The 23,230-nt window shown below is 37.7% G+C and overlaps 1 pseudogene; it reads left to right on the forward strand.

Annotated features, from left to right (window-relative positions):
• Nucleotides 1-21,394: 21,394 nt before the first annotated feature.
• Nucleotides 21,395-22,515, forward strand: LOC100447999 (actin, cytoplasmic 2-like; annotated as a pseudogene).
• Nucleotides 22,516-23,230: the final 715 nt, after the last annotated feature.

Raw genomic sequence — 23,230 nt, forward strand, 5'->3', positions numbered from 1 at the left:
TTCACTGACTCATTGGTTATTCAGGAGCATGTTGTTTAATTTTGTTGTACTAATGAATTATGATTTCAGAAGAGATACTTGATATGACTTTGATCTTTCCAAATTCATTAAGATGTGATTTTTTACCTAATGTATGACATATCCTGGAAGATGTCTCATGTATGCAGTGGAGAAAAATGTTTATTCTATAGCTCTTGGATGGATAGTTCAGTAACTGTTTTTAGCATTTTCTCTACATGGCATTTTCATCCAATGTTTACTTATTACCTTCTGTCTGCATTATCTATTCATTGCTGAAAGTAAGGTGCTGAAGTTTTCTAGTATTATCTTGCATTTTTTTCTTCCTGTGGATCTATTAATGTTTGTATTATATATATGCATATATTACTCATATAGATGTATTCCTGTTATAGTATGTTATTTTTTTCTGCTGCTTAATTTTGTATCCTCTCTTTGTCTTTGATGTTTAGTGGCTTGATAATATTAAATCATAGGGATATGTTTATTGCAATTGAATGTGATTATAAGCCTTCAATATTCCTATAGGAGAATATTTATATTTTATTTAAGTTTGAAAGGCTTCTGTTATTATTTCTTTAAATAAGCTGTGTACTCATTTTTTATACTTTTTTTTTCTGAGATAGAGGTTTGCTCTTGTTTCTCAGGTTGGAGTGCAATGGTGGGATTGTGTCTCACTGCAACATCGGCTTCCTGGGCTCCAGTGATTCTCCTGAGTTCCAGTGATTCTCCTGACTCGGCTTTCTGAGTAGCTGGGATTACAGATGTCCAACAATACACCCAGCTAATTTTTGTATTATGATAGATAAACCATTTCATCACGTTGTCCAGGCTACCCTCAAGCTCCTGACATCATATGATCCACCCACCTTGGCCCCCGAAAGTGCTGAGGATACAGGCATGAGCCATCACACCCAGCTCTACCACTCTCTTGAATGCCAGTGTCTGATACATTTGCCCGTTGGAGGTTATCCCATTAATCTTATGAATCTTATTTATGTTTTCTCCTCTGACTGTACATTTTGAATGGACCTGTCTTTGAGTTTTGCTGCTTGACCACTACTATTGTCACTTCTAATTGCATTATTTATTTTGTTTTGTTTTATTCTTCAAGATTTCTGTTTGTTTTTTCCTCCCATTTTTTAATCTCTCATGTAAGTTTCTCTGAAAAATTTTGGAATTCTCTGTGTTTTGCTGAAGTTCACTGCATTGTCTTAAAACAAGTATTTTGAATTCCTTGTCAGGCCATGTGTCCATGACCATTTCTTTTGGGTCAGTCACCACCAGAGCTTTATTTTGACCACTTGATGACATCATATTTCTCTCATTGATCCTAATGCTTGTGACTATGCATCTATGTCTGTGCAGTGATGTAGGTGCCTAATTCAGTGTTTGTAGTTTGTCTTTGTTTAGAAGCTCTCTTCCACAGTAAGGCTCTCCAGATATTCCGGACAAGGAGAAGAAGCAAATTAAGTCTTTAAGTCTATGATACCTTCAGCCCTGGTAGCATGAAGGGAAACATTAATGAGCAGACTTTCATGGCTGGAATAATTTGACTGAAAAAGTTGATGCAGTGCCAGGTTGCACCTGCATCACACAGTTGAGCACTGGGTGCACTCAAGGCCTGTAACTTCCATCGTCTCCTCTCTGACCTTTATTCGGTGCCTGAGGTTACTGTAGTCAATCAGCAGGAATATTGACTGGAACTCAGCTCCATTCTGCTGAGGTCATAGATTCTAATCTGTTTCCAGTGTTGGTCTACATGATTACCCCTGGGTCTCAACCTCCCAAAGTGCTGGGGTAAGGGGACAGGCAAATAAAAGTCCCAAGGCAAAATGTACTATGCCTAATTCCTTTGCCCAGGCAAGCCTCCCACCTCCACCTCCTGAATAGTTGAGACTACAGGAAAGTGCCACCATGGCTGGCTAACATTTTTGATGTTTTGTTGTTGTTTTTGTTTGGCTCACGTGATCTACTCACCTCAGCCTGATAAAGTGCTAGGGTTACAAGTATGAGTCACCACACCCAGCTAAAATTTACTTTCTAAAATTTAACTTCTAAGTCATTTCTTTTTTTCAGTCTTATTTCTCATAAATGCAGTTGAGAATGTTATTGCTTTAGACTTTCTCTTTGGGTATTCCTGAAGGAATAAATGGACTCATTTTCTAAATGGTGTTAGAAAATGAATAATTACTTTAGATGGGTAAAGACTATTTGGCCTCTTTTTGTTTTCTGGCTTCGTTTCATTGTGTATGAAGACGGTTTTATTTTAACTTTCCTGTATACATGAAATGAATTTTTACTCTTTCAACTGAATGTAGTAGAAGATTGTTTAAACTGATTATTCAACTACTACATAATTTGGTTTTCTTCCTTGTTCATATTAGTCTAATTATTGGGATAACAATGTCAAAATTAAGTTAATTTTCTTCTTAAAAACTTTCTGATAAAATTACCTAAATACAAACAAAAACATGCCCACACATATCACTTAATTTCTAAAACTTTTAATTTTTCTGCTCCTCTAGTACCTTGTATTCCATCACTCAGCAAAATCTGGCAGCACCACTTCCAGAATTTACTTGGACTCCACAGATTATTTCTGATTTCCTGTTATCACTGTTACACTGTAATTTCTTACTTTACACTCTAACTTTCTATAAAAAAAGAAACTACCTTTTCAAGATCTAGTTCAAGTAATTTTATTTGTTCTTAATTGAGACTTCTTTCTAGGTGTTGTCACACCTTATAGCATCAGATATGAATGTCTCTATCCAATTTCATGTGTTCCAGTTATTTCATTTTTAGGGAATGTGTATATACGTTTATAAATTTGGGTATGGGTGTATTCACTTATTATTTGTTTTTCCCAGGTGTAATATATGTTTTGCATGCATATATTTAATAAATCCCTGATAATGGAAAGATAACAGATTTTTTTTTTGTAAGTAAATTATTTTCTGAAGGAGGTGGGTTGGGAGAAATATATCTTAACATGGCAAGTTTAAAAGAGAAAGTGGCTGTTACTAATGAAATTTATTCTCTAACATTTTCATATTTATCTTTAACAGCATTGCTGATGACATATTCCCTCTTCTCAGTTGTGTAGGTGTCATTCACTGCAATATACTGGCCATCCACACTGTCAACGACTTTGCTGTCATTAAGCTACAGGTGATAAAATTAATCTATGTCATGATATGGCATTCCCTGGTGATTATCTTATGTGCAGTGACTGGCATTTTTCCCTGAATCTCTGAAACAGGGGAGCTTACACTTTCCATTAATCATATATTTTGTATTATTGTTGACACCATGGCTGGAGTTTTGGAAAAGTGGAGCTCATCTTCCTAGCAACACAGGAAATAATTCCAGCTTGGTGGGTAACTACGGATGCTTATCTTAATCATGCTAGTTATATGCTGCCATCAATTCTCCTGCCGGTCAGCAGTGAAACTGCAGCTGTCAAATGAGGAACTGGTAAGAGACAGAGGTGGGCCATACAATCCTACACTACAGCTTTCAGTTTTTAGAAAATGTGATAATAATATTGATATTTAGATTCTCTGGAAGGAACATTTTCCTGAAGTCTTGTGATTCAATAACTGCTGTGTAGCTCCTCATAACCTACATATTAGCCATTGGCTTTATGCTCCTCTTCTGTCAGTATTTGCAACCAAGGTGGTCAGGCAAAGTATTGCCAGGAGATACTGAAAATCATCCAGAAGCACTGTGATGTTGTGTAACTATCTGGAGAAAATTCCATTAAAAGAATAAAAGTAAGCAGCTGAGGAATTACTATCACTCATGGAGAAGGGTTAGATATGTTCAATAAACGAGTATGCAATATCCATATACATTTTCACAGAACAAAGAGTAAAGAGGGTGAGTGTGACTTTATAAAGATACTCATAAAAAATTATAAACAACAAAATCTTAGAAGCAGTTTCTAATAAAATTGATTTTTCTAATGTCACTATGCATTAATAATTTTTGTTTTCTTAAACATAATTGTACAACTTATTAACCAAAACAAAATCCAAACTCCATCTGGCTCCAAAATCTAAGCTGAAAAAATAATCATAATACATTTTTCACCTAGTACATTTTTGGAACCAATACCTTTAATTTAATAAGTGTTTGTAATGTAGCATATACATTATCAGTGGACATTTTCTTTTCACACTTTTCCCTCTGTGGTGAAGAAACACATTAGTTTGATGTAATGTGATCCAATTATTTTTTGTTGTGCTTTTGTAGTCTGTGCTTTTGGGGTCATAGAATTGAGTTTTCAAAAATACAATTAAATTAAAAATAAGAATTACCACTTAATCCAGCTACTCTACTTCCAAATATGTACTCAAAGTTTATAAAATTAACATGTCAATGAGATATCTGCACTTCTATATTCATCTCAGTGTTATTCATAACAGCCAAGATATGATAACAACCCAAGTGCTCATCACTGCAGCAACAGATAAAGTGTGGCACATATACACAATGAGATATACTGTACATCCTTAAAAAAAGGAGAAAGATCTTTTATTTATTTGTGACCAAATGAATGGAATTAGAAGATATTTTGCTCAGTGTAATAAGAGAGGCACAGAAAGACAAGTATACAATGATCACAATTATATGTAAAATCTAAAAAAGTTGAACTCATTCAAACTGTGAATATGCCAGATGTGGTGGCTCATGCCTGTCACTCCAGCACTATAGGAGGATGAGGTGGTTGGATAACTTGAGGTCAGAAGTTTGAGGCCACAGTGAGCCATAGTTGTGTCACTGTACTTCAGCCTGGGCAATGCAGCAAGGACCTGACTCTTTCTACAAATACACAAAAAGTAGAGATTGGAGTGTGGGGTGGTGATGGGAGTGGATAGAGAAAGGGTAACAAAGGGTAACAAATTTCAGTGAGACAGGAAGAAGTTCTGGTGATCCTTTGCAACAATTGGTGATCACAGTTAATAAATGTCAACTTCAAAATTGTTTAATAAAACAAGATCAGGCATGGTGTCTCATGTCTGAAATCCCAGACTTTGGGTGGCCATGGAGGGAGGATCCTTAGAGGTCAGGAGTTCAAGACCAGCCTGGCCAACACGATGAAACACTGTCTCTACTGAAAATATAAGAATTAGCCAGGTTTGGTGGCATGCACTTCTCACCCCAGCTACTCAAATGGCTGAGGCAAGACAATAACTTGAACTCCGGAGGTGGCAGTTGAAATGGGCTGAGTTTGCACCAGTGCACTCAAGTCTGGGCAACAGGAGCAAAACTCTATCTCAAAAATACAGATTGTTTAAAATGTAGAATTTATATATTCTTACCACAAAGAAAGAAATGGTATGTATGTGAAGTAATGGATATGGTAACTAGCCAAATATAATTATTTTGCAATATATACATGCATTATAAAATCACTTTGTGTCCCATAAATGTTTATATTTTTTAATTTAAAATATAAATTTTAAAAGAATGAATTACAGTTAAAATAAATTTGTCTTGATATACACAGACAGTAATATATGCTAAAGTTTTCTTCTATTTTGAATATTTAGCTTCTGTTATTTCTTGAGGAAACAATAACCATGGGAAGGGATGAAGAACACTAAAGCTTAATGTTGTATAATTTACATTTTTTTGTTGTGGTTGGTCTTTCTCCTTTTTTTCTTTCTACCAAACAATGGTGACAACTTTCTTATTCACACTTTCTTTGTGTTTCTTTCTCCTGAGAAATCACCACCAAAAACAAAACATCTATAGATTTGTGTGTATTTTTTACTGCTCCTTGTTATGGCCCTCTTTGCCTTTGCTTTGAATTTCCCAGCTTCTTAAAACACGGATTTGCTTATTATTTGTTGTCTCCTTGTACCATTACTTCTTCATTCTACTTGCAGGATCATTTCTTTTTATTTTAGTTTAGTTTAATTTTTTTGAGAGAGAGTCTCTGGCACAATCTTGGCTCAATGCAACTTTAGCCTCTTGGATTCAGGTGATTCTCCTGCCTCAGCCTCCTGAGTGTCTGCTATTACAGGCATGCACTACCATGCCTGGCTAGTTTTAGAATTTTTAACTGTATTGGGGTTTCACTTTTTTGCCAAGGCTGGTCTCAAACTGACCTCAAGTGATCCACCCCATCAGCCTCCCGAAGTGCTGCAATTACAGGTGTGAGATGCCACACCCAGTTTGATCATTTTCTTTACTGGGTCTACATCCTGCTTGTCTTAGTCCCAATTATGCCACTGTCAACTCATTTATTTATTTTCTTCGATAGGGAGACTCATGGAAAGAGTTGGCCCTGAGAAGGTTTAATTTTATTTTTCTTAACTCTCCTTTCTTAAGGCATTTACCCTGTTTTTAGAATCATATCTTCTACTTGTCACTGAATCCCATATATCTCTTGTCTGTTGCATATTACGCAAACAGTCATGTGAATTTGTAAAACTGATTCACACCCTCATTCTTGAAATACAATTTTGCTTTGGATTACATGACTCAACTTTCGTCTGATTTCTCTATTTAATTGTCAGTGTGCTTTGTTTCATTTTATCTCATAGACGTCTGTTGGTTAGACCACTAAGGTAACTACACAGAATACCTCTTTCTCCTTCCCTTTCCCCTTTCCCTTTTCCCTTCCCTTTTTCTTTTCTTTCCTTTTCTTTTTTTAAGAACGTGTTCTGTGACACAGTCTGCAATGCAGTAGTGAGACCTTGACTCACTACAACCTCAAATTGCTGGGCTCAAGAAATTTTCCTGCATTGTTCTCCTCAGTAGCTGAGACTAGAGATGCACACCACCACACCTGGCTTTTTTTTTTTTTTTTTTTATACTTTAGGTTTTATGGTACATGTGCGCAATGTGCAGGTAAGTTACATATGTATACATGTGCCATGCTGGTGCACTGCACCCACCAACTCGTCATCTAGCATTAGGTATATCTCCCAATGCTATCCCTCCCCCCTCCCCCCACCCCACAACAGTCCCCGAAGTGTGATGTTCCCCTTCCTGTGTCCATGTGTTCTCATTGTTCAGTTCCCACCTATGAGTGAGAATATGCGGTGTTTGGTTTTTTGTTCTTGCGACAGTTTACTGAGAATGATCATTTCCAGTTTCATCCTTGTCCCTACAAAGGACATTAACTCATCATTTTTTATGGCTGCATAGTATTCCATGGTGTATATGTGCCACATTTTTTTAATCCAGTCTATCATTGTTGGACATGTGGGTTGGTTCCGAGTCTTTGCTATTGGGAATAATGCCGCAATAAACATACAAGTGCATGTGTCTTTATAGCAGCATGATTTATAGTCCTTTGGGTATATACCCAGTAAAGGGATGGCTGGGTCGAATGGAATTTCTAGTTCTAGATCCCTGAGGAATCGCCACACTGACTTCCACAAGGGTTGAACTAGTTTACAGTCCCACCAACAGTGTAAAAGTGTTCCTATTTCTCCACATCCTCTCCAGCACCTGTTGTTTCCTGACTTTTTAATGATTGCCATTCTAACTGCACACCTGGCTTTTTATTGATGTTGTTTTGAGACAAAAGCCTCTTAAATTTTAAACCTGTGGTTCTAAGGAATTCAACCAGTGATATGATCTCTGAGTTTCTATACATTGTGCTTTTTTTCTTACTAGTGACCCAAGATTAAGACAGCCAAATTTAAAGCTTCCCCTGAATTTCTTTTCACTTTCTACGTGCCTCTCTCTTGCCACATTTTTTTTCCTAAAGCACTTCATCTATATAACATAAAAGCTGGAGATATTCCAAATACAATTATTTTCCCTCATCTCTTTCATATTTTATCTATAACAATATTTTATCTATTATCTACCACCTACAATTTTTTTCTTGTTGCTGTTTATGCATTAGAGATGAGGTCATCATTTATTGTTCCCTAAATGATAGTATCAACATCTTAATTTACTTCCTTCTTCTGTGTTACCCTGTTCAATTTGTTGTTCATTGAGGGTCTGGAATAATTCTACTTTTCAACGAATGAAACATATCTCTTTTCTCTTTTTTTCTGTTCTTGTTCCTTTCTGCTTTACTATTAACTGTTACTTTATGAAGTGAGGAGCCATTTCAGCGTTATTTACTATTATATCCACCACTTTAAGCTAGAATTCTGAGATATAATAACGTCTCTCTAAGTGTTAAATATTATAATAAATAATACAACTTTGTAAATTCAGTATTACATTTTTGACCACCAAGTCTATATAGTATTTATGAAACAATGTTTTAGTTGACTTGCAGATAAGCTTATGCTATTTTTTCACTCACTCCTTCCATTTCTATCCATCCTAGCTATAAGACATTTAGAGGTGTGAACTTGACATATTCTTCTCTATACTTGAAAGCCTGTTGAAGTTATATGAATAAAGAAATGTATGCTCACCATATAATTCATATTAAATGTTTAAAACTTAAAATGTATTTAAATGTTTTTATTACTTAAATGTATCATTACAGCTATCATTTACATTTTTTATTATTCAAAACTCAATACGGGAAACAAATGTGGAAAAATGTCAAGTAATTCATTATTTATTGTTCCTTTTATCAGAGAGTTCACAAGCCTTCTCCTTACTGGTTAGGGTCATATTTCCAGAACAGTCATAACATTTCAATTTTCATTTCCCAGTGAAATCTGAGAAGCGTCTTTTGAATTCTATATTGATATGCCTACATCTACCCAGTGTAATTCTGTCTTCTTAGGAGGGTATGACTCTACAAGATAATAGGATAGTGTTGTAAAACTATCCTTACATTTAATTATATAAAACACCACTAATGTAATAATAATATATGAGTTGCACATTATGTAGTCTATTTAGAGAGTTAATTTTTACACTCAAATACTTTAGTTAGAGACTGTGAGATTAAACTGGCCCAAGATGGAACTTAATTATTTATAACAACTACCATGTTGTTGTGAAATGAAGTAACTGAACTCTTAATAATTTGGAATACAATAAAGTCATATCATTTAAAAGTTGCTAACATAAACCTATATCCTTAACCATTTCTTATGACATGAAAGACAGAATGGCTTTCATGATAATGATGGAAGCAGTGTCAAATAAAATCTTACAAAACAGTCTGGACATGATGGCTCCAGGACTGTAATCCCAGCACTTTGGGAGGCAGAGGCAGGTGGATGACTTGAGGCCAAGAGTTTGAGACAAGCCTGGCCAACATGATGAAACCCCTTCTCTAGTAAAAATAAGAACATTATCTAGGCATGGGGGTGCATGCCTGTAATCCCAGCTACTCAGGAAGCTGAGACAAGAGATTCCCTTGAACCTGGAAGAGGCTGCAGGGAGCCGAGATTGCACCACTGCCCTCTGGCCTGGGTGAGAAAATGAGACTCCATCTCAAAAGACACCCCTCTGAACATTAAAAAGCAAGGTAGATTTAACAAAGTTTTTATTTTATGCTGTCATTAAAGTTAATTCAGTTAAAACTGAAGAGATATAAGGAAGAGAAAACAACCTCAGACTTGATTTTTGGAGCCCTGGAATCTAATAACATAACTCAGGGGTGCGTTTAATGAAGAAAGACCTGACCTCTAAATTTGGGCAAGACAGTATGTGGCATTTTAACTGACCATCATCACCCACTCCATGGCTTCATGGCAACTGTGAGGAAGATTAAATTCTAGATGCAGATTTTGATGCACGTGTGGAAATACGGAGCTTATCTCAAAAAATTGTGGTTGTGTGATTTAAAATGTCTGAGGTTCCCTTGGAGAATATTAGCTCAGTGGCTTTTCTTTAGCCCACGTCAGAGCTTTCTTGGGGGCAGAAGTTGACTCCCAGGAGTCATTTGTGGAAAGGAAATATACTAGTTGGAGCCACGAGTAGCAAGGAATAAGAGTCAGGTCAAGCAGTACACAAATAAAATGCCTGGAAAGAAGAGGCTGGTGAAGAAAATTGATAAGGAAAATCAGCTTTGAAAAACTCTCACAGTTTATTGCTGTTTATTTTGGATTGGGTTTTAAATAGTCACAGAACTTGCCCTGTGGCCCACATTGGAGTCCTGTGGCATGATCACGGCCTACTGCCGTGGCAACCTCCTTGGGTTCACATGATCTTGCCATCTCAGCCTCCTGGGCATCTCACATCTCTGGACTCCATCAATCCTCCCCCCTCAGCATTTCACAGTACAGGCATGGGCCTCCAAAACTAGCTTAATTTTGTATTTTTTTAATAAAGAATAGATCTTGCCATGTTGTCAAGGCTGGTCTCATACTTCTGTGCTCAAGTGATTTGTTCTCCTAAGCCTTCCAAATTGCTGGGATTACAGATATGAACCACCACACCTAGACTCCTACTGGTATATTTAGAAGGATATATGTATGTCCATTTTTGGATGCATGCATGGAAAAGACCCCAAAACTTTTCACTTTTCCCTGACTTAGGGCTAAATGCTAGAGTCCCTGAAAGTGTCCATATGCAAATTCTGGAAAGTTTTTCTTTTATTTCTTTTCCTCTTTTTCTTTCCCTTCCTTGGATTTTTTTTTTTTAATGTTTCAAGGACAGTAGATGAACAAAATGATGACAGAACACAGGTTAAGTGGCCTTACATGACAAAGAACACAGACTACAAAACTAGCTTTAAAGAGTTGTTAAACAAGTACACAACCCACAAACTAAGCAATTGTGGAGGTCAAGAATTTGTTGTCTGAATATGCTGAATAATATCCAAAGTGTTCAAGGTTCAACAATAAAATAAAAGGCATTGAAAGATAAACGCAAAAAAAGCACATTCAAAGAAAACCTAATTAAAAGAAACTATTTCAGAAAGCCTAGGCATGGTACTAACTAGGGAAATCTTTCAATTCTCTTCATTTTAATGTTCTCAAAGACCTGAGGGAACCCAGTAGGACAGTGATTCAAAATTGAAAATACCAATAAAGACATATACATTATTTAAAAATGAAATCAATAATCTGTAACTAGAAAGATTGAATAGCTTGTGTGAGCATGCAAAAAGCATAATGAGGCAACTTGAAGATGGATTGTTTGATATTATTCAGTGTATGAAACAAAAAGAGAAACAAGAATAATGAACAAAACTAATGTTGCCATGGGATTCCATCAAGAATATCAACATATTCATAATGGGAGTTCCACTGAAAAAAGAGAAATATGGGGGGAAGAAAAAGAATATTTGAATGAACAGTGGCTGAAACTTCACAAATGTGTTGATAGATGGAAATCTACTCATCCAAGTATCTCCAAAGAAAGAAAAAATATTCCAGTAAGAATAAACTCAAGGATGTCCACATTGAAACACATGCACTGAAATTGACAGAAGACAAATAAATAGAGAACTTTAAAAGAAGCAAGACAGAAGTAGCTGATCACATGCAAGTTATCATCTATGACATTAACAGTCAATTTCTCATTAAAAATTATGGAGGAAATGTCACTGTGATGAGATATTCAAAGTGCTGAAATAAAAAAATAAGTCAATCATAAACTTAATATCTGTCCAAACCAAAATTTAATTTGATGAACAGGTGAGGCATTTCCAAGCAAACAGAATTAAAGAGAGTACATTACTACTAGATCAGCCTTACAAAACATGACAAAAACATACAAGGAATGAAAATAAAACCGTACCTCATGTGCAAATAAGAAATGAATTAAAGAACATCAATAAAGTAATTACACCAGGAAATAGAAAAGCCAATATTATTGTATATGAGGTTTCTGTGACTCTATTTTTCTACTGGATTTAAATGACAAGAGGAAAGGCACAGTATCTCACAACTGTAATCCCAACCAAGGATGTGGATTTCCTTGAGCCCAGAAGTTTGAGACAAGTCAGGGCAAAAAAGGGTGACCCTGTCTCTACAGAAAATCAACAAAATTAGCCAGCTGTGGTGGCATACACTTCTGTCCCAGGTACATGATGGGCTAAGGTGGAAGGATCCCTTGAGCCCAGGAGCTCAAGGCTGTAGTGAACCATGTTTAGCCTATGTGACTGAACCCCTCTCTCAATGAAGTAAAATAAAATTCAATAATAAAATGAAGAAATGAGAAAGAATAAAACAACAATTGCATATCTGGGTTGTTACTACATATTGTATAACAAACAATTTTTGACAAAAAAAGTAGAAAGGTAGGGGGAGCAATATAGGAAAATGATTTTTGTATAATGTCAATATTCAGTTATTGTAATTCACGCTATATTATTATAAATTGAAGATATTAATTATAATACCATTAATAGCCAATAGGAAAATAACTGTTCAATATACTGAAGAGAAATGAAGGAGTCAAAATTGTACCCTAGAAAAACAAATGCAAATATGAGCAGTTTTGGAGGAATGAAATATAACAACAACAACAAACCTTGTAGAAAAAAAGAACAAAAATAGGAAAATAAATTCTTGTCAGCAATTAATTTCAGTCCAAATAAAGTCCAGTTAAATGTCAAAGACTGGCAGAATAACTTTTTAAATATTTTAAAAGTGAGGGAAAAAATAATGCAAACAGTAACCAAGATACAGGTAGAATTACTAGACAAACATCAAAATTCTTTAATTGATCAAGAAGATATATCACTTACATATATACCTAATAACAGATCCTGAGGATATATGAAACAAAAATGAATAGATTTGAGGAGCTAGACAGTTCTGCAATAATAATAATAGTTGGAGATTTCAACACCCCACTTTCAACAATGTGTGAAATGACCAAATCCAAGTTCAATGAGAAAACAAAGGTCTTGAAAAGCAGTATCAAACAAATAAGTCCCTCAGACATATACAAAACAGTCTGCAAGCTGACTACACATTCTTCTAAACTGCTTATGTGTTATTCTCTATGCTATCTTCAGAACAGGCTTTATGGTAGGCCACAAAGCAAGTCTAATTATATCTAATATTATTGAAATCACATATAATGCTTTCTGCAACCACAATGGAATAAAACTAGAGACCCATCTTTTTTTCTTTATTTCTTTTGTGCTTTCTTTCTTTAAAAAAATAAATAAATAAATTGGAGTCTCACTCTGTCACCCAGGATGGAATTCAGTGGTGTGATCTCGACCCACCAAAACCTTTCATGTTCAAGTAATTCTCCTGCCTCATACTCCTGAGTAGCTGGAACTACAGGCACACACCCCCATGCTAGGCTAATTTTTGTAGTTTTAGTGGAGATGGAGTTTCACTGTATTGAGGAGGCTAGTCTCAAACTCCTGACCTCACGTGATACACACACTTCCGCCTCTCAAAGTTTTCAGATTATAAGCATGACCACCACGCCAGACTGAGTCTCATTTTCTAAAAACTGAAAAATACATATTGTTTAGAAAGTAATAAATACACTCTTCAACCACCTATGGGTAACTGAAGAATCTGCAAGGAATTAAATAATTTTCACAAATAAAAGAAAAATTAAAGCACACTAAAGCTTCTGAAATGCACTAAATCAATGTTGAGAAATATATATGCATAAACATATAGATAAAAAAGAAATGTAAAATTTATAACATAAATGTACAAAAAAGAAGCAGAAAAAGTGTAAACTAAAGTAGAGTACTTTTATTAAAAATATGGCATAGTAAAGGAAGCTGGCTTCAATTGCCTCCAACCCTAACCCTCCAAGAACACCCACAGAAAAACCGAGTATATAGAGCTGAGATTATCACCATCAATAATGCAAAGCTCAAAATTGAGAATGAGGCTGCTCCTAGGGTGACAGAGAAGTGAAAAAACCAGGCAAAGGGTAAAAAATTTGGCCTCTTATATTCATGACACTTGCCCTTAGTCTGCTGACAACCAAGTGTGAAAAAAAAGAAAAATGGTGGGTAGCCAAGATGGACAAATAGGAAAGTCTCTGGTCTACAGCTCCCAGCATGAGTGACACAGAAGAAGGGTGATTTCTCCATTTCCATCTGAGGTACTGGGTTCATCTCACTAGGGAGTGCCAGACAGTGGGCGCAGGACAGTGGGTGCAGCCCACCATGCACTAGCTGAAGCATGGCGAGGCATTGCTTTACTCAGGAAGTGCAACATGTCAGGGAGTTCCCTTTCCCAGTCAAAGAAAGGGGTGACAGATGGCACCTGGAAAATAGGGTCACTCACAGCCTAATATTGCGCTTTTCTGACGGGTTTAAAAAATGGTGCACCAGGAGATTATATCCCACACCTAGCTCAGAGGGTCCTATGCCCATGGAGTCTCACTGATTGCTGGCACAGCAAACTGAGATCAAACTGCAAGGCAGCATCGAAGCTAGGGAAGGGGCACGCACCATTGCCCAGGCTTGCTTAGGTAAAGAAAGCAGCCAGGAAGTTCGAACAGGGTGGAGCTCAGCACAGCTCAAGGACGCCTGCCTGCCTTTGTAGGCTCCACCTCTGGGGGCAGGGCACAGACAAACAAAAAGACAGCAGTAACCTCTGCCGACTTAAATATCCCTGTCTGACAGCTTTGAAGAGAGCAGTGGTTCTCCCAGCATGTACCTGGGGATCTGAGAATGGGCAGACTGCCTCGTCAAGAGAGTTCTTGACCCCTGAACCCCAAGCAGTCTAACTGGGAGGCACCTCCCAGTAGGGGCAGACTGACACCTCAAAAGGCCAAGTACTCTTCTGAGACAAATCTTCCAGTGGAATGATCAGACGACAGCATTCATGGTTAACAAAAATCTGCTGTTCTGCTGATACTCAGGCAAACAGGGTCTGGAGTGGAACTCCAGCAAACTCCAACAGACCTGCAGCTGAGGGTCCTGTCTGTTAGAAGGAAAACTAACAAACAGAAAGGACATCCACACCAAAAACCCATCTGTACATCACCATCATCAAAGACCAAAAGTAGATAAAACCACAAAGATGGCATAAAAACAGAACAGAAAAACTGCAAACTCTAAAAAGCAGAGCACCTCTCCTCCTCCAAAGGAACGCAGTTCCTCCCTAGTAACGAAACAAAGCTGAGGGGGAATGACTTTGACGAGTTGAGAGAAGAAGGCTTCAGATGATCCAACTACTCCGAGCTACAGGAGGAAATTCAAACCAAAGGCAAAGAAGTTAAAAATTTTGAAATAAATTTAGATGAATGTATAACTAGAATAACCAATACAGAGAAGTGCTTAAAGGAGCTGGTGGAACTGAAAGCCAAGGCCCGAGAAGTATGTGAAGAATTCAGAAGCCTCAGAACCCAATGCAATCAACTGGAGGAAAGGGTATCAGTGAAGGAAGATGAAATGAATGAAATGAAGTGAGAAGGGAAGTTTAGAGAAAAAGGAATAAAAAGAAATGAACAAAGCCTCCAAGAAATATGGGACTATGTGAAAAGACCAAATCTACATCTTATTAGTGAAGCTGAAAGTGACAGAGAGAATGGAACCAACTTGGAAAACACTCTGCAGGATATGATCCAGGAGAACTTCCCCAATCTAGCAAGGCAGGCCAACATTCAGATTTAGGAAATACAGAGAATGCCACGAAGATACTCCTCGAGAAGAGCAACTCCAAGACACATAATTGTCAGACTCACCAAAGTGGAAATGAAGGAAAAAATGTAAAGGGCAGCCAGAGAGAAAGGTCGGGTTACCCACAAAGGAAAGCCCATAAGACTAACAGCGGATCTCTCGGTAAAAACTCTAAAAGCCAGAAGAGACTGGGAGCCAATATTCAACAATCTTAAAAAAAAGAATTTTCAACCCAGAATTTCATATCCAGCCAAACTAAGCCTCATAAATGAAGGAGAAATAAAATGCTTTACAGAAAAGAAAATGCTTAGAGATTTTGTCACCACCAGGCCTGCCCTAAAAGAGCCCCTGAAGGAAGGAAGCACTAAACATGGAAAGATTCAACTGGTACCAGCTGCTGCAAAATCATGCCAAAATGTAAAGACCATCGAGACTAGGAAGAAACTGCATGAATTAATAAGCAAAATAACCAGCTAACATCATAATGACAGGATAAAATTCACACATAACAATATGAACTTTATATGTAAATGGATGAAATACTCCAATTAAAAGACACAGAATGGCAAATTGGATGAAGAGTCAAGACCCATCAGTGTGCTGTATTCAGGAAAACCATCTCATGTGCAGAGACACAAATAGGCTCAAAATAAAAGGATGGTGGAAGATCTACCAAGCAAATGGAAAACAAAAAAAGGCAGGGGTTGCAATCCTAGTCTCTGATAAAACAGACTTTAAACCAACAAAGATCAAAAAAGACAAAGAAGACTATTACATAATGGTAAAGAGATCAATTCAACAAGAAGAGCTAACTATTCTAAATATATATGCACCAAATACAAGAGCACCCAGACTCATAAAGCAAGTACTGCTTGACGTACAAACAGACTTAGACACCCACACAGTAATAATGGGAGAATTTAACATCCCACTGTCAACATCAGACAGATTAATGAGACAGAAAGTTAACAAGGATACCCAGGAATTGAACTCAGCTCTGCACCAAGTGGACCCAATAGACATCTACAGAACTCTCCACCTGAAATCAACAGAATATACATTTTTTTCAGCACCACAACACACCTATTCCAAAATTGACCACATAGTTGGAAATAAAGCTCTCCTCAGCAAATGTAAAAGATCAGAAATTATAACAAACTGTCTCTCAGATCGCAGTGCAATCAAACTAGAACCCAGGAGTAAGAAACTCACTCAAAACAACTCAACTACATGGAAACTGACCAACCTACTCCTGAATGATTACTGAGTACATACAGAAATGAAGGCAGAAATAAAGATGTTTTTTGAAACCAACGAGAACAAAGACACAACATACCAGAATCTCTGGGACACATTCAAAGCAGTGTGTAGAGAGAAATTTATAGCACTAAATGCCCACAAGAGAAAGCAGGAAAGATCCAAAGTTGACACCCTAACATCACAATTAAAAGAACTAGAAAAGCAAGAGCAAACACATTCAAAAGCTAGCAAAAGGCAAGAAATAACTAAAATCAGAGCAGACCTGAAAGAAATAGAGACACAAAAGATGCTTGAAAGATTAATGTATCCAGGATCTGGTTTTTTGAAAGGATCAACAAAATTGATAGAGTGCTAGCAAGACTAATAAAGAAGAAAAGAGAGAAGAATCAAATAGATGCAATAAAAAATGATTAAGGGGATATCACCACCGATCTCACAGAAATACAACCTACCACCAGAGAATAATACAAACACCTACACAAATAAACTAGAAAATCTAGAAGAAATGGAGAAAATCCTTGACACGTACACCTTCCCAAGACTAAACCAGGAAGAAGTTGAATTCCTGAATAAACCAATAACAATCTCAGAAATTGTGGCAATAATCAACAGCTTACCAACCAAAAAGAGTCCAGGACCAGATGGATTCACAGCCGAATTCTACCAGAGGTAAAAGGTGGAACTGGCACTATTCCTTCTGAAATTATTCCAATCAATAGAAAAAGAAGGAATCTTCCCTAACTCATTTTATGAGGTCAGCATCATCCTGATACCAAAGCCGGGCAGAGACACAACAAAAAAAGACTTTTAGACCAATATCCTTGATGAACATTGATGCAAAAATCCTCAATAAAATACTGGCAAACAGAATCCAGCAGCATATCAAAAAGCTTATCCACCATGATCAAGTGGGCTTCATCCCTGGGATGCAAGGCTTGTTCAATATAAGCAAATCAATAAACGTAATCCAGCATATAACCAGAACCAAAGACAAAAACGACATGATAATCTCAATACATGCAGAAAAGGCCTTTGACAAAATTTAACAACACTTCATGCTAAAAACTCTTAATAAATTAGGTACTGATGGGACGTATCTCAAAATAATAAGAGCCATCTATGACAAACACACAGCCAATATCATACTGAATGGGCAAAAACTGGAAGCATTCCCTTTGAAAACTGACACAAGACAGGGATGCCCTCTCTCACCACTTCTATTCAACATAGTGTTGGAAGTTCTGGCAAGGGCTATTAGGCAGGAGAAGGAAATAAAGATTATTCAATTAGGAAAAGAGGAAGTCAAATTGTCCCTCTTTGCAGATGACATGATGGTATATCTAGAAAACCCCATTGTCTCAGCCCAAAATCTCCTCAAACTGATACACAATTTCAGCAGTCTGAGGATACAAAATCAATGTAAAAATATCACAAACATTCTTATACACCAATAACAGACAAACAGAGAGCCAAATCTGGGGCGTGAAGGACTTCTTCAAGGAGAACTACAAACCACTGCTCAACGAAATGAAAGAGGATACAAAGAAATGGAAGAACGTTCCATGCTCATGAGAAGGAAGAGTCAATATTGTGAAAATGACCATACTACCAAAAGTAATTTATAGATTTGATGCCATCCCCATCAAACTACCAATAACCTTCTTCACAGAATTGGAAAAATCTACTTTAAAGTTCATATGGAACCAAAAAAGAACCCGAATCACCAAGTCAATACTAAGCCAAAAGAACAAAGCTGGGAGCTTCATGCTACCTGACTTCAAACTATACTACAAGACTGCAGTAACCAAAACACCATGGTACTGGTACCAAAACAGAGATATAGACCAATGGAAGAGAACAGAGCCCTCAGAAATAACTCCGTATATCTACAACTGTCTGATCTTTGACAAACCTGAGAAAAACAAGAAATGGGGAAAGGATTCCCTATTAAATAAATGATGCTGGAAAAACTGGCTAGCCGTATGGAGAAAGCTGAAACTGGATCCCTTCCTTATACAAAAATTAATTCAAGAGAGATTAAAGACTTAAACATTAGTCCTAAAACCATAAAAATCCCTAGAAGAAAACCAATGCATTACCATTCAGGACATAGGCATGGACAAGGACTTCATGTCTAAAACACCAAAAGCATTGGCAACAAAAGCCAAAATTGACAACTAAAGAGCTTCTGCACAGCAAAAGAAACTACCATCGGAGTGAACAGGTAACCTATAAAATGGGACAAAATTTTTGCAACCTACTCGTCTGACAGAAGGCTAATATTCAGAATCTACAATGAACTCAAACTAATTTACAAGAAAAAAACAAACAACCCCATCAAAAAGTGGGCAAAGGACGTGAACAGACACTTCTCAAAAGAAGACATTTATGCAGCCAAAAAACACATGAAAAAATGCTCATCATCACTGGCCATCAAAGAAATGCAAATCAAAACCACAATGAGATGCCATCTCACACCAGTTAGAATGGCGATCATTAAAATGTCAGGAAACAACAGGTGCTGGAGGGGATGTGGAGAAATAGGAACACTTTTACACTGTTTGTGGGTAGCCATCCCATTACTGTGTACATACACAAAGGACTATAAATCATGCTGCTATAAAGACACATGCACACATATGTTTATTGCGGCACTTTTCACCATAGCAAAGAATTGGAACCAACCCAAATGTCCAACAACGATAGACTGGATTAAAATAATGTGGCCTATATACACCTTGGAATACTATGCAGCCATAAAAAATGATGGGTTCATGTCCTTTTTAGGGACATGGATGAAATTGGAAATCAACATTCTCAGCAAACTATCACAAGGACAAGAAACCAAACACCACATTTCTCACTCATAGGTGGGAATTGAACAATGAGAACACATGGACACAGGAAGGGGAAAATCACACTCTGAGGGCTGTTGTGTGGTGGAGGGAGCAGGGAGGGATAGCATTAGGAGATATACCTAATGCTAAATGACGAGTTAATGGGTGCAGCACATCAACATGGCACATGTATACATACGTAACTAACCTGCACGTTGTGAACATGTACCCTAAATCTTAAAGTATAATAAAATAAAATAAAATAGAATAAAATAAAACAAAATACTCTTCTATACTCACTAAAAAAAAGGAAAAAAAGAAAAAAGCAAAAAAACTCCTCTGACTCTTGGTTACTACACTGAATAAAATAAAGTTGAAGTGGATGGAAAGATTCCCCATCACTGTGGATTCCCTGGCAGGAGACTTATTCTTATCCTCACCCAAGGAAGCCCTGAGAGTGCTGAAAAGAGAAAAACAAAAACAAAAGAAAAAAAACCTAAGGACAACCAGGCATGAAGTAGAAAGCCAGGACTAACATCTCCAGCCTGGATTTCTCAGTTACAGAAGATGTCAACCCTGAGTGCCTGCACAGCATTACCATAAGGTAGGAGGTATATTGCATAATTTCCTTGATCACAAACCTATAGAGAGCCTTCCCACACTCTTAGGATATCCCTTTCAAAATCTCTCAGATAGGAGACTGGCAGTGTTTCAAAGTTTGTTAGAGCTGAGATAAACCTGGGCTTAAGGCACTATCTACTGCCAAAACAGAGGTATTGACCTAGCCAAAATCAAGCAAACAATACCCCACAATACTTATGTCTTAAAGAAAACTCAAAATGCAAAATAAGACATAGAAAACAGTAAACTAAATAACTAGTCCTTCAATAAAAAGATATAGATGTATAACTACAAGAAATAATACCAAACAGGAAATTATAACCTCCCTAAATGGACAAAGCATAAACCATTGACCAATGCTAATTAATGAGATGGCTATCAGTGTTTGTTGGATCAAGAATTCATGTTATCAGTTTTCAGGAAACTCAGATCTCTAAAACAACACGGAAAAGGAACTGATACACTTCTGAAAGAAACTTTTAAAAATGGACTGAAATTATTTAAAAATAAAGAGTCCCGGAACTGAGAACTATACTGGTTGAAGTGGAAAAATCAGAAGGCTTTCAACCGCAGAATAGATCAAACAGAATAAAGAATCAGTGAGCTCTAAAATGAGTTATTAGGACCAGGTGTGCAGGCTCAGGCCTGTAATCACAGCACTTTGTGAGGCTGAAATGGGTTGATCACTTGAGGTTAGCAGTTCAAGACCAGTCTGGACCAGTGAAACCCTGATGTTTCAGGGAGTCAGTGTGGTGCCATTGAACTCCAGCCTGGGCAACACAGAGAGGCTTTGTCCAAAAAAAAAAAAAAAAAGGCAAAAGAAAAAAGAAAATAAAAGTAAATTAACATAGGTTATTAAGAAATTCACAAAGAACAAAACAGAAAAACAATCAAAAAGAACGAAGACTGTTTACCAGATATACACAATTACCTTAAATAAGCAAATCTAAGATTTAGCAATATTCATGAAAGAGTTCAGCAAAAGGAACATATATACAGCATATTCAAGTGAATAATAACAACTTTCAAAAATTTGAGGGAAATATAAATATGTAGGTTCAGAAAGATTGTAGTCAACAAAAAAGATTAATACCACATAAAACTACCCCACAACAAACAAGAATAAAACTCTTGCTCCAGTCACCACTGCCAGCTTGCTCACCTTGTTGTTCTGTGGCTCCACTATCCCACTCTTCTGCCCATTGCAATAGAAGAAGTGATCGTCATGCTGCTCATTGACAATGGCTCTGGCATGTGCAAAACTGGCTTTGCTAGGGATGACGCTCCCTGAGCCATGTTTCCCTCCATCGTGGGGTGCCCCCGACACCAGAGAATGTTGGTGGACATGGGCCCAAAGGACTCCTACATGGGCAACAAAGCCCAGAGCAAGCACAGCATCCTGACCCTGAAGTACCCCATCAAGTATGGCATCATCACCAACTGGGACAACATGGAGAAGATCTGGCACCACTTCTACAATAAGCTGCATAGGGCCCCAGAAGAGCAGCCAGTGCTGCTAACCAAGGAACCCCTGAGCCCCAAGGCTAACAGAGAGAAGATGACTCAGATTATGTTTGAGACCTTCAACACCCAAGCCATGTGGCCATCTGAGATGTGCTGTCCCTCTATGCCTTTGGGTGCACCACTGGCATTGTCATGGACTCTGGACACAGGGTCACCAACACAGTGCCCTTCTAGGAGAGCTACTAACTTCCCCATGCCATCCTGTGTCTGGACTTGGTTGGCTGGGACTTGACTGAGTACCTCATGAAGATCTTCAACAAGCTAGGCTACAGCTTCACCACCACAGACGAGTGGGAAATCATGCACAACATCAAGGAGAAGCTGTGCTAGGTCTCCCTGAACTTCAAGCAGGAGATGGCCACTGCCATATCCTCCTCTTCTTTGGAGAAGGGCTACAAACTGCTCGATGGCCAGGTCATCACCATTGACAAGGAGTGGTTCCGGTGTCCAGAGGTGCTGTTCCAGCCTTCTTTCCTGGGCATGGAATCTTGCAGCATCCACGAAACCACCTTCAACTCCATCATGAAGTGTGACGTGGACATCCGCAAAGACCTGTATGCCAACACGGTACTATCTGGCAGCACCACCATGTACCCAGGCATTGCTGACAGGATGCAGAAGGAGATCACTGCCCTGGCTCCCAGCATCATGAAGATTAAGATCATTGCACCCCCAGAGCGCAAGTACTCAGTGTGGATTGGTAGCTCCATCCTGACCTCACTGTCCACCTTCCAGCAGATGTGGATTAGCAACCAGGAGTATGATGAGTTGGGCCCCTCCATCATCCACCACAAATGCTTCTAAATGGACTAAGCAGATGTGTAGTATTTGCTGCATGGGTTAATACAGAAGTACAAATTTGCCCTTGGCAAATGCGTACACCTCATGCTAGCCTCATGAAACTGGAATAAGCCTTTGAGAAGAAATTATCCTTGAAGATTGTATCTGATACTAAAACTGGATCATAGAACTTGTTGCTGATTTTGACCTTGTATTCAAGTTAATTGTTCCCCTTGGTATTTGTTTAATACTGTGTACATATCTTTGAGTTCAAACTTTAGTGCACGTTGCATGGACATTTCGTGACTGAGGTAAGAATGTACTTGTGGAAGACAAGCCTGTGGCTTGGTGAGTCTGCATGGCCAGCAGTCTCTGATCTGTGCAGGGTATTAATGTATCAGGGCTGAGTGTTCTGGGATTTCTCTAGAGGCTGGCAAGGACTCCTGACCTAGTTGCTTCTGTCCTGCCTGTCTGTCACGGTTGGAAAGTCCAAGCCATAGGACCCAGTTTCCTTTCTTAGCTGATGTTTTTTGCCAGAACACCGTGGGCTCTCACTTGCCTTGATTTGGAAGCAGTTTGCATTTACACTTGTAAGTGTATTCATCCTTTTAATTTATGTAAGATTTTTTGTATGAAATTCTAGATTCTGTAAAGACATGACAACAAATTTTTGTTTTCTACTGTTATATGAGAACGTTAGGCCTCAGCAACACATCATTGTGTAAGGAAAAATAAAAAT

Source organism: Pongo abelii, chromosome Y (assembly GCF_028885655.2).
Source record: "Pongo abelii isolate AG06213 chromosome Y, NHGRI_mPonAbe1-v2.0_pri, whole genome shotgun sequence".
In the NCBI taxonomy this organism is placed as follows: Eukaryota; Metazoa; Chordata; class Mammalia; order Primates; family Hominidae; genus Pongo; species Pongo abelii.